Raw genomic sequence first — 19,508 nt, 5'->3', positions numbered from 1 at the left:
GCGCGTCGGCGTTCCCTGAGTGCTACCGGTCTTCTCACAATTGAAAGCGGCATTAGGATCTAATATTCTTTATTGTCATATGTTATAATATGTGTGAGATGTGTATGTTAGCGAGCACGTGAGGATCAATACCCGTATCGGGAAAGAGCACTGGTGTACCCACCTAGCTTGTTAATATACCCGTGGGGCACTCCAGGACTATTGTATCCTAGGGAGAACATTGTAGTATATGATCTAAATTATTTCAGATTGCCGTGATACATAAATATTTATCAAGTCTGTGATCTATGAAATAGCTAACCTCGTCAATATCACATGACACATTATTGTCATCAAATGTTTAACTGGCTGTAGTTATTTAGGAACAGAGTTACGATATACCATCTATATAGTGAAATATTTATGGCAGCATAGAGAGTTGAGTGTCCTGATACCATTATAAGGCATAGAACACACACGATTTTGGACATAAAAGCTGCTATTCTAGGCTACTATTTAAACTTTATCTTACTCTGAAGCCTCTGGAGAGGTACTCTGAAATAACATACAAAAGTTATATTGAAGAATTTTGTTATACACATTCATAAAATGATTTAGAAAGATCCGAATGACTGACAGCACAGGAGGTGTTTTTAATCACTTTTCTTTATAACTTTTTTCACTATCTAATCTCTATATTTTTATATTTCGCCAAATATATTTACAGTCAGGTCCATAAATATTGGGAGATTGACAGAATTTTCATATTTTGGCCTCTATTCACCACCACAATGGTTTTGAAATGAAACAAACAAGATGTGATTTACCTGCAGACTTTCAGATTTAATTTGAGGGTAATTACATCCAAATCAGGTGAACGGTGTAGGAAATACAACGATTTCTATATGTGCCTCCCACTTTTTAAGGGGAGGCACATATAGAATAATTCAGAATTCAAAATATGGGCGCAGTGGACCCATGAAAGTGCACTGGACACTATATCTTATTTTTTCTTTTGTGTCTTTTGGGTTATGTGAAAATGGTCTTTCATATGCAGCAATTGCAAGAGAAGTTGGTGGGAATGTGACAACATCAGGAGTACGAAAATGGGATTTTGGTACCTACCGGTAAATCCTTTTCTCTGATTCTACGGGGGACACTGGAGGTGCTTACGCTGGGGTATAGAGGCGTGGATAACTGGAGCCGGCACTTTAATTAATTTAGAAGTGTGAAGCTCCTCCCCCTCTATGCCCCATCAGCCCTCAGTTTAGAAAATGGAAGAGCGAGAGGAGATGGAGAACAAGCTGAGTAATAAAAAGGAGAGAAGAACTAACAATAACTGAATCATACAACATACAGAACAAGCCGAACAGGCAGGCAAAGAGCGCAGAGGTGGACGTCCAGTGTCCCCTGTGGAATCAGAGAAAAGGATTTACCGGTAGGTACCAAAATCCCATTTTCTCTTTCATCCACTAGGGGACACTGGAGGTGCTTACGCTGGGGACGTCCCAAAGTTTTCCCAATGGGCGGGAGCACTCTGCGGCGCCTGCAGAACTAGACGGCCAAAACGGTATGCCGAAGCAGCAAACGTACCAAATTTGGAAAACTTGATGAACGTGAGAACTGAAGACCAAATGGCCGCACGGCACAATTGTGACGTGGAGGCTCCTCTACCGACCGCCCATGACTCACCCACAGAATGTGTAGAATGACCCAAAATGGACGAAGGAGGCCCACGGTCGGCACTAACATAAGGCTGATGAATAGTCAGCCGAATGCAACATGCCAAAATCTGCTTTAGATGCTGGCCAACCCCTCCGAACAACATCATAGAGGACAAAAAAGCGACTCAGACTACGAAGGGACGCTGTCCTGGCAACATAGATGCGGAAAGCCCTAACCATATCCAAGGTAGAACCACCAGAGTCCTTCACCGACGACTGTTCCACAAGAGGCTGATTGAAATGAAAAGCTGACACAACCCTGGAAAGGAAGGCGATACCGTCCGGAGTTCCACCCTAGGTGGCTATAAGACAGAGCACCCAAATCTGAAAATCTATGAGCCGAATCAAGAGTCAGGAGGAGGATAGTCTTTTAATACTGGTGCTTAAGATCAACTTCCTCCAAAGGTTCAAACATGGGCGACTAAACAAACAGAAGCACCAAGTTTAGATCCCAGGGAGCTATTGGAGGTATAAAAGGGGCCTGCACACGCAAGACCCCTAGAAGAAACGTCAGCACCTCAGGAATGAGGGCCAATTTCCCTTGAAAGAAAATGGAAAGGGCACAAACCTGCACCTTTAAAGGTTCCCAGACGAAGGCCAGAATCCAGACCTGTCCAAAGGACAAGCAGAAACGAGACAAACGAAAAGTCCTAGACGGAAGACACCGACTGGAACACCATTTGAGATATAAGCACGCCAGAAGCGATGATAATGCACAGCCGAAATTGGCTTTCTGGAGAGTATCATGGTAGGAATAACAGCGTCTGGGATGCCTCTGCATCCTAGGATATCGGTTTTAAGAGCCACCCTGTGAAACGCAGTTGTGCTAAGTTGGGGTGTATGAAAAGGGGCCCTGCTGTAGAAGATCCGGGCGCAGAGGAAGGGGCCACGGATCATTCGGCAATAGGGACCGAAGGTCCGACAACCAACTTCTCCGAAGCCAGATCGGAGCCACAAGAATTACAGAGGCTGTCTCTTGTGTATCCTTTGTAGAAGATGAGGAAGGAGCGGTAAACGAAGTCATAGATCCACAGACTTGTCAGAGCGTCTACAGCTTCCGCTTGCGGATCTCGAGTATTGGACACGTATACCGGGAGCTGACAATTCAGTCGTGACGCCATGAGGTCCACCTGAGGACCTCCCCATCGACGTATCAGCGCGATGAATGTCGATTTAGGTAATCTGCTTCCCAGTTGTTCACACCCAGAATGAATACCGCCGACAGGATTACTGACTGGTTCTCGGCCCACCAGGGGATCTGAGTTACTTCTCGCATAGCCATGCGACTCCAAGTTCCTCCTAGGTGGTTGATGTAAGCGATGGCCGTCGCGTTGTCGGCCTCAACTCTTACAGGACGAGCCTGTAGAAACTCTATTGTCTCTATCAGAGCATTGTAAATCGCTCTGAGTTCCAACACATTTATGGGCCACGTCTGTTCTAGAGGAGACCATCTACCCTGAAAGTGGAAATCGAGGACTACTGCTTGCCATCCTCGGAGGCAGGCATCCGTGTTACGATGATCCAGTCTCCCACTCCGAATTTCCGGCCCGCTAAAAAATTGGTGGATTGCGTCCACCAGAAAAGGGCCACTCTGGTAACCGGGCTCAGACGGATCTGTCGATGTAGAAGCAGATGAGACCCTGATGCCTGTGCTAACAGGTCCAGCTGAAAAACCCTGGAGTGGGGGTGGCCGAACTTCAGTGCCTCAAAGGCAGCTACCATCCTTCCTAAGAGACGCAGACAAAGAAGCATGGACACCTTCCTTTTTCTGAGGACCAGCTGAACTAACAACAGGATATCCCTGGCCTTGTCTGTTGGAAGAAAAATCCTCTGTGATTCCGTATCCAATATCATGCCCAGAAATAGAAGTTTCTGGTACGGATTGAGATTTGACTTCTTGAAGTTGATTATCCAACCGTGTTGGGGTAGAGTGTGATTGGTCAGTAAGGCATAACTAACAGAAGAGATACCGATGGAGCCTTGAGCAACAGATCGTTCAAATAAGGGATTATGCGGGGAGCCGAGGATAACTCGCCTGGTGTGGTTCCCAAATGGGAACAAGGAGATAAGCATCCTTGATATCCAGGGATAATAGGAACTCCCCTGGTTTCAAGCTCACAATGTTCACTCCTGATGACTGAAGGAGAGCGATCATGACTGACATGAGTATGGACGATACATCTTCAGATACAGGTTTAAAGGCTTAAGGCTTAGAATGGGTCTGACCGAACCATCCGGTTTGAGCACTAAACAGGTTTGAGTAAAAAAAACAAAAAAACCCCATACCTCGCTAATGCTCCGGAACCGGAAATAGCACAGCTGACACCACTAGAGACCTGAGTGCCTCCTGTAGAATTCGCAGTGAAGAACCGAGGTGGAGGGTGGGGGCTTCGAAGTCTATTCGAAGCCCACGGTTCTGAAGAATCCACGTTCTGAAGAGGTCTAGTTCCAAACCTGTTGAAATTCTTGCAAGCGGGCTCCCACCGCAGGAGACCCCAGGTGGGACGGAAGACCGTCATGCCACCTGTTTCTCAACTGGTTTAGGCTCTGGTCTACGTGGAACCGTGTGAGGACGACATTTAACTCTGCCGCCTCCGGTTGCGTGGGAACTTTCTGGCTCTACCACAAAAGGGCTCGAAAGGAATGAAACGAAGGTCCAGTATAAGGTCTTCTGGGATCCTGAAATAGCAGACGCAGATATGCGAGCACTAATCTGACTGGACAGCCCAGCAAACCACAGCCTTGTTAACCCAGGCGGTAACAAGGGTAGGTCTAAGTTGAGCTACCGCTGCGCTATATATAGATCTTAGTGTTGTCTACAACCTACGATCCGAAGGGTCCTTTAAAACAGTAACTCCCGACACCGGAAGTGCTGTTTTCTTAGAGAGACGGGAAACAGACACATCTATAGGAGGATGTGTTTCCCACTTCTCCATCATGGATGATGGAAAAGGGAAGCTAGACGGAAACCTAAATGGAATTTGGAACCGCTTATCAGGCTGCATTGCTCAACAGATGCTGTCTTAGAAGTACCGCGCATCGAGGAATTCTTCGACCGACTCTTCTGACTGGAGAACAGGCATTAGAGTACGCTTTTGTGACAGTTCCTTTTTTTTTTTTTGGTAGGAAGTGAAGGGTGCAGGCACCGCTGCACCCCTTACCTGACCCAGGGTGTCTGGAGATTTGGTTAACCCAGGTATCCAGGGAGGTTAAGACCTGCGCGCCTCAGCCAACTTTGCTAAGTCTGACATAACTCCTACCAAGTCAGTGGCCCATGGCGGTGTAGGAGAGTTAGTAATCGCCATCTGTGGATCCGTTGTTAGCATCAAATAACGTAGAGCACCTGGTATTCCCAGGCAGTCTCCCATCCAAGTACTAACCAGGTCTGACCCTGCTTAGCTTCCGAGATCAGATGAGATCGGGCGTGTTCAGGGTGGTGTGGCCGTAGGCTGGACCTCGTGGCATGTGGCTTGGTCTGTTTGTTGTTACACTTAGAACAGACAAACAGCTTTTGAGAAGCCTTGGTTCTGTTGGACATGGTACACACAGTCACTCAGAGAAACACAGCATAAAACAGAAAAGACACAGACAAGATAAAAAACAAGAAGGCTGTGGGACACAGAGGAGAAACCCCCCTCCCACAGATCAGACTCCCCTGCACTTACACCCCAGTTACTTACAGCCTCTCTACCAGGATGTAATCAGGAGATGTACTTGTCCTGCAGCAGAGGAATGGAAGCAGAGGAGTCCAGCCTTCTGTGTCTCTTACAATGCAATCTTCTTGTAATGGAGATGTAGTATGTATGAGAGAACGGCAGCCCGGCTGCTATACAGCCATTGCCGCGTAGAGGAGAGAGAACCGCGCTGCCTTTAAGCTCTGCCCCTTCTTTATGCCCTAAAGGGCTTTACAAGATGTCTGCCATTAACCTCCCCCCCGCGCGCCTCACCTGTACAGCGGGGAGAGGGAGAGCAGGTGCAGCCGCGCGGTAGCGCACTTAATCATCTGCCCCAGGCCACTTAATGAGCGGGGAGAGGGAGAGCCGGGTGCCGCGCTGTACCGCTCAGTCATCAGCCCCGCGCCTCCTGTAGCAGGGGGAGAGAGAGCCAGGTGCCGTGCTGTAGCGCTCAGTATCAGCCCCGCGCCTCCTGTAATAGCAGGGGGAGGGAGAGCCTTGTGCCGCGCTGTAGCGCTCAGTATTTTTCAGGCCCGCGCCTCCTGTAACAGCAGGGGGAGGCGCGGAGGTAAGGAGACTCTGCATCAGCAGCCCCACGCTGTAAGAGCGGGGTTCAGTGCCTTAACAGCGGGAGGATTCACTTAGTCAGCAGAGCAGGGAGCCGTCTGCATTAGCTGCCCAGCACACTAAGTTCTGTAAGAACGCTGGGCAGCGGCGGGAGCCGGGGGATGCGCAGGTGGTTACTCACCGCGTGGTCCCCGATGGAAGTCTCTCTGCAGCAGTCAGCACTTCTCTTTTTCCTGTTGAGAAAAGTGCTGTGGAGGTAAGGAGCTGTCAGTGCTTTTCATATAAGCGCTGTGCACTCCTTCCTGCCTTCTATAAGGACTGGACCCCACCTTTAGAGAGGTGGCGAAGGGTACCTAAAAGTGTCAAAAATAAAGAAATAAAATAGATGTGTTGCTGGAGTACAGCAAATTGTGACCAGCTCCTAGTAGGCACATTTTCTAAACTAAGGGATGATGGGGCATAGAGGGGGAGGAGCTTCACACTTCTAAATTAATTAAAGTGCTGGCTCCAGTTATCCACGCCTCTATACCCCAGCGTAAGCACCTCCAGTGTCCCCTAGTGGATGAAAGAGAAAGTTTTGTTTACACTATCAGGAAACACAATCGATACAAAACAAAGAAGGAAAAGGCCGGAAAAAGTGCACAACAGCTGTTGATGATAGGAGAATAAAGCAGATTTGCGTCAGGGACAGATGGATGATATCTGCGGCCATTAGCAGTGACCTGAGTGCAACTGGTGTTTTTGTCAGTGCAAGAGCGGAACGGAGAAGACTAACGGAGGTTGGCCTAAAAACAAGAGATATGGTAAGAACTTACCTTTGTTATCTCTGTTTCTACGAAGTCCATAGGGTCCACAGGGTTGACCTTGGGGTATAGCTGGATCTGGATCCATGAGCACCACGCAGTTAAAACTTTAGCTGCTCCCAGGATGCACTTGGGTCCGTCCTCCTCTATACCCCGCCCCCGGCCACAGCACCTCAGTTGGTAAGCAGCCAAGGCCGGAGGAGGAGACTAAACAGAGAGAAGGAAGACTGGAACACACAAGAAACCATACTCACAGAAATGGGAGACGGAAAACCGGTGACCAGCCACACAGCCCATTTGAAGTCAGGTGCGTCAGGGCGGGCGCCCTGTGGACCCTATGGACTTCGTAGAAACAGAGATAACAAAGGTAAGTTCTTACCATATCTCTTGTTTTCTACTTCAGGGTCCATAGGGGGTCCACAGGGTTGACCTTGGGGATGTCCCAAAGCAGTACAACTAAGGGCGGGGACGCTCCTGTGCTGAAAGGAGTACCCGGCGCCCAAAGGATGCATCCTGAGAGGCAAAGGTGTCAAACGCATAGAACCTCAAAAACGTTTGAATTGAAGACCAAGTGGCCGCCTTACACAGCTGAACAGCAGAAGCGCCACGTCTAGCAGCCCAAGAAGGACCCACAGAACGAGTGGAATGAGCCTTAACAGAGGCTGGCACAGGTAAGCCCTCCTGTGCATAAGCCTCACAAATAACGGAACGAAGCCAACGGGCTAACGTTTGTTTGTTTGTTGGCAGGCCAATCCCTCTTGTGAAAACCAAAGAGGATAAACAAGGAATCAGACTTCCTAACCGAAGCCGTCCGGTCTACATAAATTCTAAGCGCCCGGACCACATCTAAGGAAGTCTCACCAGCTGAAAGATCAGGGGACTGAAAAGCTGGCACAACAAGTTCCTGATTAATATGGAACTTCGAGACCACTTTGGGCAAAAACTCAGGACGAGTGCGGAGCACCGCTCTGTCCTGGTGAAAAATCAGGAAAGGAGGGCGACAGGAAAGCGCCCCCAATTCAGACACCCTCCTGGCCGAAGCAATTGCCAGGAGAAAAACCGTCTTAAATGTCAGCCACTTGAGCTCCACCGCCTCAAGAGGCTCAAACGGAGGACCCTGCAGGACCCGTAGCACCACCGCCAAGTCCCAAGGAGCCACAGGAGGCACAAAGGGAGGCTGGATCCTGAGAACACCTTGGAAAAAGGTGTGAACGTCTGGTAGTATTGCAATCCGCCGTTGAAACCACACGGACAAGGCGGACACATGAACCTTCAGAGATGCAAGGCGTAAGCCGAGATCCAATCCTGACTGAAGAAATTCCAAAATCCTAGAAACTCGGAACACCTGAGGATCATAATGTCTGGACTCACACCACTGAAAGTAAGTGTGCCACACTCTGTGATAAATCCGTGCTGAAGCAGGCTTGCGTGCCCTGAGCATGGTACCAATAACCGAACTGGAGAAGCCCCGAGACCTCAAGACGGCTGTCTCAAGAGCCACGCCGTCAAAGACAGCCGACCCAGATCCGGGTAAAGGCAGGGCCCCTGAGACAACAGGTCCCGACGCTGAGGAAGAAGGTACGGAGCGTCGATGGAGAGGCTCCTGAGATCGGAGTACCAAGGACGTCTGGGCCACGCCGGAGCTACCAGCACGAGCATGCCGCCGTCCTGCTTGAATTTCCGCAGAACCCGAGGAAGCAGGGATATCGGAGGAAACAGATACGCCAGGTGAAACGTCCATTTCACCGACAGCGCGTCCACCAGACTTGCACCTGCGTCTCTTGTCCTTGACCCGTAAACGGGCAACTTGTGATTGTGACGGGAGGCCATCAAGTCCAGCTCCGGCAGTCCCCAACTGTCCACGAGTAGCTGAAACACCTCTGGGTGAAGCGACCATTCCCCGGGATGCACGTCGTGACGGCTGAGGAAGTCCGCCTCCCAATTGAGGACTCCGGGGATGAAGACCGCCGAGATCGCTGGAATGTGACCCTCCGCCCAAGTCAGGATACGAGACACCTCCGACATCGCTGCCTGACTGCGAGTTCCGCCTTGGTGATTGATATACGCCACCGTGGTGGCGTTGTCGGACTGCACCTGTACCGCCCTTCCGTGAAGAGCGGGGCCGGACGACTGCAGGGCCCTGAATACTGCCCGCAGTTCCAGGATGTTGATGGGGAGAAGTGCTTCTTCCGCTGACCAACGACCCTGAAGCGACAAAGAGCCGGTCACTGCCCCCCAACCCCGGAGACTGGCATCCGTCGTGAGCAGGACCCAGTCCGGGATCCAAAATGGGCGCCCCTCGACCAGATGAGCTGTCTGAAGCCACCAAGCCAAAGATAGCCGAACGTCCGGAGACAACACCAGCACCTGAGAGCGGATCCGGTGAGGTAACCCGTTCCATTCTGATAGAATCAGCCCCTGCAGGGGCCGGGAATGGAACTGGGCAAATTCCACCATGTCGAATGTCGACACCATGGACCCCAGAACTCTCATAGCCAAATGGACCGACAGGCGGCAACGGCTCAGGCAACTGCGTATCCGCAGCTGTAGGGAGGCGACCTTCTCCGGAGTCAGGAAGATCCTTTGCTGACGCGAATCCAGCAGGGCTCCCAAATGAACCATCCGCTGTGATGGAATCAGGGAGGACTTTTTCCAATTTATCAACCACCCGTGTGCTTGCAGGCAAGCGATCGTCAGGTGGAGATGTTGAAGCAGTACCTCCGGGGAGCTTGCCAGCAACAGAAGGTCGTCCAGGTACGGCAGCAGCCGTACATTCTGGTTCCGAAGATGTGCGGCCATGACCGCCATAATCTTCGTGAACACCCTCGGTGCCGTGGAGAGACCAAAGGGTAGCGCCCGGAACTGATAGTGGTGTTGAAGGATAGCGAACCTCAGATACCGCTGGTGTGAAGATGCTATCGGAACATGGAGGTAGGCGTCCTGGATGTCCAGGGACACCATGTAATCCCCCGGTTCCATCGCCAGAATGATGGAACGTAACGTTTCCATCCTGAACTTGGGAACTCTGAGGAATTTGTTCAGAGACTTCAAGTTGAGGATAGGGCGATGAGAACCATTGGGTTTCTGCACCAGAAACAGAGACGAATAATACCCCGTCCCTCGTTGTGATAGAGGAACGGGAACAATGACCCCTGCTTTCAGCAAGGACTCTATAGCCTCCTGAACCTGTAACGCCTTGGTCTTGTCCTGAGAAGGACTTGTGCAGAAAAACTGGTGGGGTGGTCTGTGCCGAAAAGACAGGGCGTACCCCTGGGAGACCACTTCTCGAACCCAGGCATCCGTGGTGGTATTGTGCCAGCACTGGGCAAATAGAAGAAGTCGGCCTCCCACTCTGAGGTCCCCCAGAGGGAGGCCCGTCCCATCAGGCCGCAGGTTTATCTTCCTGCTTGGAAGAAGGGCGCCGAGCACTCCAGGCTTGCTTCTTGGGTTTAGAGACCGTCTTACTCGCAGACTGTCTCGGGAAGGACTGACCTTTCGCCTTACCCTGAACCCGAAAGGAACGAAAAGCCGAACTCCGAACCTTAGCAGGCAGTGCCGCCGAAGGGAGGAAGGCCGACTTGGATTTAGCCAGGGTGTCCACTATTTTGTCCAAGTCCGGACCAAATAGTAATTCCCCATTGAAAGGTAAGGCCTCCAGACCTTTCTTTGAATCAGAGTCCGCTCTCCAGGACCGCAACCATAAGGATCGGCGGGCAGACACCGCTGCAGCCGATACCCGCGAGGTCAGCAGACTAGCATCTAAAGAAGCTTCTCCAATGTAAGAAGCAGCGTCCCTCATTTGTCCCAACAACGCCCGCTGGACATCCGGAGCGTCGTCCGGGAAGGTATCTTCCAATGCATTGGCCCACCCCTCAATGGCCTTGGCCACCCAGGAGATGGCCATGGACGGTCGGGCCACCGCCCCGGAGAGGGAGTAAATAGACTTTAAGCAAGTCTCAACTTTCCTGTCCGTGGGATCCTTCAGCGAGGATATCGACGGTAATGGTAAGGTGGCGCCCCGAGTTAAACGGGTGACATGGGAATCCACCGCCGGTGGAGTTACCCATTTTTTACAATGTGCCTCAGGGAAGGGGTAATTAGAAGCCAATCGCTTCTGAGGAAGGAATCTCTTACTGGGCGCCTGCCAAGCTACCGCCATATGATCCGTCAACTGATCCGACAGGGGAAACACCGCAGAAGCCACCTTAGTTTTTTTGAAACTAGGAAACTTCGTCTTAGGAACCGGTGCCTCATCCTCTATAAGAAGAATAGCTCGCACCGCCCTAACTAGTGCTCGCACATTAATGGACGACTTGGTATCCATTTCCTGGACCGAGGCGTCCGAGTCAGTGTCATCAGGGACCTCCCCATCATCTGAGGAACCCTCTGAGTCCGATACCTGAGCAGCCCGTGTCATGAGTGGGCGTTTTGAAATCCTAGAAGGCATGTCAGTCTGCAACATTGACTGAAAAGCCGAGGAAGCGGCCGCCAAATTTTGCACGGAGTTGGAGAGCACATCCACCCAGGGTGGAGGAGTCACCATAGGGGCCTGAAAAGGTACCACAGGCTGCTGCGGCACAGGGGAAGCCTGTATATACATAGGCAACCCTGCATAGGGACCAACTGATTGAGACCCAGGAGGACTCCGCAATAACTGCGGGACACCCGGGGAATGGGGGATGGTCGGCTGGGACAACGACCTAGTAGGGAGAGCAGTCGGGACCGACAGACGGTCCGCAATAGACACCAGCACTTGAGAAAACATCGCCCACGGTGGTTCCTGCGCCAGAGAAGGTCTGGATGGGCCAGGAGCCACCTGGCATCGACTACACAGGCCATCCTGTGACAAATCCTCCCTATCTACTCCTGCAGAACAGCGTCCGCAGGAGGCCAACACCGGAGCCACTGAGCGCTCAACCTCCTCGTCTGACATGACAGAATAACAAGAGATATGGTAAGAACTTACCTTTGTTATCTCTGTTTCTACGAAGTCCATAGGGTCCACAGGGTTGACCTTGGGGTATAGGTTGGGAACCAAATCCGGGCACCACGCAGTTAAAGCTTTTAGCTCCCAGGATGCACTGGGTCCACTCTCCCTATAACCCCACCCCCAAGCCAGAGGCACCTCAGTTTGTAAGTAGCCAAAGGCCGGAGGAGGAGAGAAAAAGAGAGAGAAAACTGGAACACTCAATAACCATACTCACCGAAATGGGAGACGGAAAACCGGTGACCAGCCACACAGCCCATATGAAGCCAGGTGCGTCAGGGCGGGCGCCCTGTGGACCCTATGGACTTCGTAGAAACAGAGATAACAAAGGTAAGTTCTTACCATATCTCTTGTTTTCTACTTCAGGGTCCATAGGGGGTCCACAGGGTTGACCTTGGGGATGTCCCAAAGCAGTTCAACCAAGGGTGGGGACGCTCCTGTGCTGAGAGGAGAATCCGTCGCCAAAAAGGAAGCATCCTGAGAGGCAAAGGAAACCAATGCCTAGAACCTTAAAAAGGTGTGGACAGAAGACCACGTGGCCACCTAGTAAGGCAAAACAGCCGAGGTGCCACAGCGAGCCGCACACGAGGGTCACATGGCCCGAGAAAAAACAAGCATCAACAACAGGAAGGCCTACCCATGGGTAGGCCCCTGAGGAAGACCTACGAGGCCATCCAAGTCAACATTTGGTTATAGGCCGGCCATCCTTTCCTGTGAAAACCAGAAATCTCAGACCACCAATAAGGAGTCCGATTTCCGTAAGGAACCTGAACGGATCACATAAATCCAAAGAGGCCAGACCACAGTCAATGAGGCCACACCAGCCGAGAGGACTGGGGACAGAATGGCCGTACCATAAGTTCCAGAATAATATGGAACCTGAAAACCACTAAGAAGAAACACAGGGCGAGAGCAACTCCCACCCTGACATGATGCCCTCCAGAAGAGGGAGCTACATGAGAACGCTCCCAATTCAGACACTCTCCTGGTTGATATAAACACCCTGAGAGAAAGAGAGAGCCTAAGCAATAGACCATGTAATGGCTATCACAACCAGCGGTTCCATTGACTGTCCCCGGAGGTAACGAAGAACCACTACTTACTCCCAAGGAGTCCCTAGGGAGGACAAATGGAGGCATAATCAAGAAAACACTCCAAAGGATGAACTGGATACCAGAGTGAAGCAATTCCATATCTTAACCATACTGACAGTGTAGAGATCCGCACTGTCAGGAAGACCAGGCCAAGTGTGAAACCCAAGCCAGCCGGAAGGAATGCCAGAATATCTGGAAATCCTGGACACCGGAGGATTGTATCGACAGGTACAATACCATAAGATTTATGGCTGCCACAGTTTGTGGTAGGTCCCAGCAAAAGCTGATCCATGTGCTCTAATCATTCCAACGATGACAAAGCCAGGGAAGCCGTAAGACCACTGTAAGGACACAGTCAAAGACAAACGACCCAGGTCCAAGGCAAAACCAAGGACCCTGAGACAACAGGTCCGGGCAGTGAAGCATCAGGGATGGAGTATCGATGTAGAGACTCCGAAGATCCAAGTACCCCTGACATCTGGGGCAAGCAGGAACCACCAGCAGGAAAGCATCTCCGTCTCGATTGAAAACACTTCCAAAGACCTCGAGGAAGAAGGGAGACCGGAGAACACAGGTACACAAAGTGGAAGGACCACTTCACCGACAAAGAGTCGCTGAAGTTTGCTTCAGAATCCCCAGAGCTGAACTGTAACACCCTAGTGTGATAAAGTCAGAAGGCCATGAGGGTCACCTCAGGGGGGCCCCCCCTGCTCACCAGGAGATGAAACCTCTCTTGGGGAAGAGACTAGTCCCCGGGATGCACGTCGTGACGGCTGAGGACTCCCGCTTCCCAATGGAGAGCTCCTGAAATGAACGCTGCCGAGATGGTCGGGAGGAGACCCTCGGACTATGTCCGAATATGTGACATACCTGTCATTGCCACCCAACGAACAGTGTTGCTAAAAAGGAAGCCACTGTCCTGACCCTGTCGGACTGAACCTTTTCAGGTTCACCGGGAAACAAGAGTTATGCCAGAGTAAGTTAATTGACAGGGTGGAATCGACAGACGTCCAACTGCACTGAAAAGGATTCGGTCCAGACACTGTCCCTAGCAAAGAAAACCCTGGACGAGATGGCCATAGCCACCCGGACAGGGACCGACTTGCCTCCGGAGAGAGCATCATCGTTTGAACAGTTATCCGACAGAAAAAACTAATTCCATCTGGAGATGAGCCAATTATGGAAAGGCCTGGAATGGAACTGAGCCCATTCCACCATGCATCCCAGAGTGTAAAGACATCTGTCGACTGCGCAGACAACCATGTACTCCTAATGGAAGAGAGGAGATTCCGTCTTACGCCAGAAGAATTCTCAGATTCTGAGAACCCAGCAGGGATCCTAGATGAAGAATACCCAGAGAGGGATGCAGGGAGGACTTTTTCCCCGTTGATTAAACGTCTGCACCCTGAAGAAGCCACAGTCATCCTGACCTGGCCGTAAAGTACCCCGGTGATCCCGCTAAGAGCAGGAGGCCGTCCAGGTACAGGAGCATTGGGATATACTGAACAGAAGAACTGTCAGAAAATCCAAAACGCTGGTAAACCCCTGTGGGGCTGAGGACAGTCCCAACAGGCAGAGCCCGAAAAATTGTAAGTGTTGCTGTGATACAGCAAACCTCAGCCCATGCTGAGGAAAGGTCTCTGTAAGTACCCGTAGGCACGCGTCCTGTATATCCAGTGATACCCTAAAGTCCCCAGGTTCCAAACATCGTATGATGGAGCATAGGGATTTCCTCCTGAGCCCAGGTAGCTTTAGGAACTGGTTCAGGGAATTGAGACAGAGAACAGGCCAAAGAGGACCATTCAGCCACCGCACCAGAAAGAAAACAGAACAACCAGTCCCTCACTGAGATAGTGGGGATGGCCCAATTAGCTCCGCTTACCGCAACAACTGCATAGCTTTCTGGATCTGTAAGGCCCTTGTAAAGAGGGCGTACCCTCCTACCCACGTAGCCGCGGCAACTTGACACTAATACCGGGCGAACTGAGAAAATCGGTATCTCCCAGTTGTAGGCCTGTCCCGTCAGACTGAAGAGATATCCGTAGGTTCAGAAGCAGGATCGGCTGGCAGTCCAGGCCTGCTCGGTACTGGATATGTCGGCCCTTGTAGATGCCGACAGTCTACGAAGAAACAGACCTTTAGGCTGACCGAGAGGACAAAAAAGACTTAACAGACTTAGTCTGAGGCCTTGTAGTGTGCATAGCTGAAAGCGGTAAACTTGTCGTTAGTAATACTGCCAATGTTACTACAATCTTGTCAAGGTCAGGACCAAACAATATCAACCCTAAAGATGGTATCTGCACCTCTGCATTCTCAGAGCGCAGCCATAGGGTATTACGGAGGATACAGTCGCAGCCGGAACTCTGAAAGTTAGGAGACTGGTATCCAATATAGGCATGTCCACCTATGACAACTGCATATATTACATGAGCGACCAAATACATTTGAACCCCCGACGTGTTGGAGGGGAAAAAACGTTACAAATGCATCAACCCAATATGCAATAGTATTAACCAACCATGCTATAGCCATGGTAGGATGGGTAACAACTCCCGAAAGCAAGTATACTGATTTCAGGCAGAGTTACCACCTACGGATCCGAAGAATCCGACCACGCAGGAATGGGAGGCGTAGTAACGTCTGTAATCAGACGAGTAACACGCCCATCCCCCCCAGGAGGGGCTCGTGATGCCCTCAGGGAATTTGGGACAGGAGGCCAAACACTGTTGTAACACCTCCTATCTGGCAACAGCCAGAGTCCCGCTATGCGATCCACCCGCTAGTCAGCAACAGGTAACCCGAAGGCACGCAATACTGAGGGTGTATGATACAGGTGCAGGTCAACATTCACTCTAACCAGAATGGACCTGCTACCAGCCCTAAAGCAGGGATAATAATACCTGAAATAGGCTTCCCCCCGTGTAAGAGGGAAAGAGCCCCGAACAGTACCCAGTTCACGGCAGAGCCAACTGGGAAGTAACCACAGGGCGTCAACCACGCCAATTAGCGTTTCGTAGAAAACGACATCCACCCAGGGTGGCTGTTGTGGTAATCCCTGCAAGGGGAATGACAGACTATTGTGGCACCAGGGGGAATTCATATACTGCAAAAAACCCCTGCAGGGAGCGGTAGTCTGTGTCACAGGGGAAGAGTGCAAGAAGCTGCGAGATACCCTGAGATGAAAAGGGCAGTATGGTGAAGTAACCCCAAGTGAGGTACAACAATGGGGCCCGCCCGGCGATCCGCAATTGAGAGGATCCCGAGAAAACAAACCGCCCAAGGGGGTCGTGAAAGAGGCCGGCACCAGATGACGCCACATACAGAACCCTTTATGAGTCAAATCCTCCGCACTAACACCTGCAGCACATGACTTGCAGGATAGTAAAAATGGGTGCAGTATAACGCTCTATCTCCTGGTCAGACATATCTGACCCATCTTGGCGGAAATATTAAGCAGCACTATACTGGTCCTGACTGATGCCAAAAATAGCTGCAGGGACCCATTTTCAGCGTATGCAACACACAGTTCCATCTAAAATATGGCAACGTGCAGCACGCAACAGTATGTGACAAACCACACAAATATTAACAAGTATATAAATGTGAGGTCTCAGAACCACCCTAAGTACAGCTGTATTAGGGCAGATAAAGAAAAGGGATAGATATACACTGACAGGTGAGAGAATAAAGTACAGTCAGCACTAGCATAAGTCACATACAATGCAGATATATACATATATACATAAACATGTCATATAATATACTGCACTATTACACTGCATTCAACTGCCCAGATTCAGTGTCTGGGAAGGCTACAGCGCTGTGTACACTGACCTGATGGTGAGGTACGCAGGGGGACTGGACTCACTGCCATCTCCAGAGATTTCTGCTGCACCACAGAGATAAAATGGCCGCTGGAGACCTCAGAGGAAGCGTGGCCCGCGGAGGAAGCAGCTCAGCGACGCCAGACTATGGATACTGAAAGGCGCGCTGAGCTGAGGGGAGGAGCCGCTGTAACAGGGAAGGCTGCCTCCCCTGGCCGGCTATTAACCCCCGGGACGCCGGCTCCCTGCACCGATCGTTAAGTCCCTGGTGGTCTAGTGGACACACGGGGTATGGGGGGCCCGCCGCCACTGCCGGCGCCTCCGGTCTGTTCCCTGAGACCGGAGGCACAGGACTGCATTTGAAATGCGCGGATCACCGCAAGCGGTGATCCGCGACCTTACCTGCTCCCCGTGGATCCGGCAGCAGTCCTGGGCGCCCGCAGAGTCCGGCTAGTACAGACTCTGGGGTCCCGCTGAGATCCCCAGATCTGTACTGGCGTCTCAGCGCCAGCGGGGTGACGGAGCGGCAGCTTAGACGTCCTATGGACAGTCCGACGCTGCCGCTCTGAAGAGTCCAAAGTCTATGAAAAAACTTTGTCCCTAAAAAAATAAAATAAGCTTAGGGGCTGCTAATCAGCTCCCCCTGCGCTAACGGTGACCCGACTCCGGCCGGGCACCAACTTAAACTGAGGTGCCTCTGGCTTGGGGGTGGGGTTATAGGGAGAGTGGACCCAGTGCATCCTGGGAGCTAAAAGCTTTAACTGCGTGGTGCCCGGATTTGGTTCCCAACCTATACCCCCAAGGTCAACCCTGTGGACCCCCTATGGACCCTGAAGTAGAAATATTATATATCTGGCACCAGGGTAGAAGTAAAACGCACTCACCGGTGTGCTGAACAACAGCCCACAATATGGCACTGAGTAGCACACAACTGTATGTGACGGACCTCACAAATACGTGATCTATATAAGTGAGGTCAGTAGAAACGCCCCTCCCCCACACACCTGTAGGGCTTGTAGGAGAAGTAAAGGGATAGGTATAAGCTGACAGTAAGTAGAAAATAAGCACAGACAGGCAGCACTAGCAAAAGTCACATACCATGCAGGAAGATATACTCACTGCACCTTTCCACTACAATCAACCTGCCCAGATTCAGTGTCTGGGAGGGCTATAGTGCTGTGTACGCTGTCCTTAATCAGGGGAGAGGTACACAGGGGGACCGGTCCGCGTGCTCCCTGAAGATCTGCGCTGCCACTGTGAGAAAATGGCCGCTGGAGACCTCAGAGGAGGAGTGGCCGAGTAGCTGCAGCTCAGCGACGCCAGACTCCGTGCTGAAAGGCGCGCTGAGCTGAGGGGAGGAGCCGCTGACAGGGAAGGCTTCCTCCCCTGGCTAGCATATTAACCCCAGGGCTTGCCGGCATCCCGCTTGCCATATATCCCTGGTGGTCTAGTGGTCCCACGGGTTATTCCTCCTCAGAGGGGGAGCCCGCCGCCACCGCTAGCGGCCCCCGGTCTGTCCCCTAGGACCGGGGGCAAAGGACTGCATCTGCAGGCAAAACCCGTGAGCCGCCGCTAATCGGCGACTCGCGGCTTACCTTGTCCCCAGCGACTCCGGCAACAGTCCAGGGAGGGACCCAGAGTCCGGCTAGTACGGACTCTGGCCTCCCGCCGCGATCCCCAGTGCAGTACTAGCGTCGCGGCGCCAGCGGGGAAGGAGAGCGGCAGCGTGGGCATCTGCATAGACAGCCCGTCGCTACCACACTAGAGCCTCTGTTTTAAAATAAAAATCTAACAGGCTCTTTTTTTTTTTTTTTTTTCAAAAAAATAGAAAGCTTTTGGGGGCTGCTCCTGCAGCCCCCCTGCGCAGGTGACCCGACTCCGGCAGGGCACCAACTCAAACTGAGGTGCTGTGGCCGGGGGCGGGGTATAGAGGAGGACGGACCCAAGTGCATCCTGGGAGCAGCTAAAGCTTTAACTGCGTGGTGCCCATGGATCCAGATCCAGCTATACCCCAAGGTCAACCCTGTGGACCCCCTATGGACCCTGAAGTAGAAATGTAGGATTCCCCGGAAAAAGCCATCGCTGAATAAAAAGCAGCGGCAGAAACGAATACAGTGGGCAAAAGAACACATTGCATAGACAGAAAGTCAGTGGAAACAAGTGATATGGAGTGACGAAACTAAGATATCGATATTAGGCAGTGATGGGAGAAAATATCGGAGACGTCGCATCGGGGAAGACGCACATCCAGATTGCATTCAAGCGACAACAAAGAATCCTACAAGTGTCATGATCTGGGCATGTATGACAGCAGATGCTGTAGGCCGCCTTTATGTCATAGATGGCACACTGACACCATTCTACAAGTGTTATGATCTGGGCATGTATGACAGCAGATGCTGTAGGCCGCCTTTATGTCATAGATGGCACACTGACACCATCCTACAAGTGTTATGATCTGGGCATGTATGACAGCAGATGCTGTAGGCCGCCTTTATGTCATAGATGGCACACTGACACCATCCTACAAGTGTTATGATCTGGGCATGTATGACAGCAGATGCTGTAGGCCGCCTTTATGTCATAGATGGCACACTGACACCATCCTACAAGTGTTATGGTCTGGGCATGTATGACAGCAGATGCTGTAGACCACCTTTATGTCATAGATGGCACACTGACACCATCCTACAAGTGTCATGATCTGGGCATGTATGACAGCAGATGCTGTAGGCCGCCTTTATGTCATAGATGGCACACTGACACCATCCTACAAGTGTTATGGTCTGGGCATGTATGACAGCAGATGCTGTAGGCCGCCTTTATGTCATAGATGGCACACTGACACCATCCTAC

General features: G+C 51.4%; 1 protein-coding gene and 1 pseudogene across 1 annotated transcript in view; both read right to left on the bottom strand.

Moving 5' to 3' along the window:
• LOC148477352 (uncharacterized) overlaps nucleotides 1-19,508 on the bottom strand; it is a 144,897-nt gene that overhangs the window by 7,533 nt on the left and 117,856 nt on the right. The gene's annotated exons all lie outside the window — the stretch shown is intronic.
• LOC148477353 (5S ribosomal RNA) lies at nucleotides 5,035-5,153 on the bottom strand (annotated as a pseudogene).

This window comes from Taudactylus pleione, unplaced genomic scaffold, assembly GCF_031769625.1.
Source record: "Taudactylus pleione unplaced genomic scaffold, aTauple2 ptg000722l, whole genome shotgun sequence".
Taxonomy (NCBI): domain Eukaryota; kingdom Metazoa; phylum Chordata; class Amphibia; order Anura; family Myobatrachidae; genus Taudactylus; species Taudactylus pleione.
This window is presented reverse-complemented; position numbering and strand designations above follow the sequence as displayed.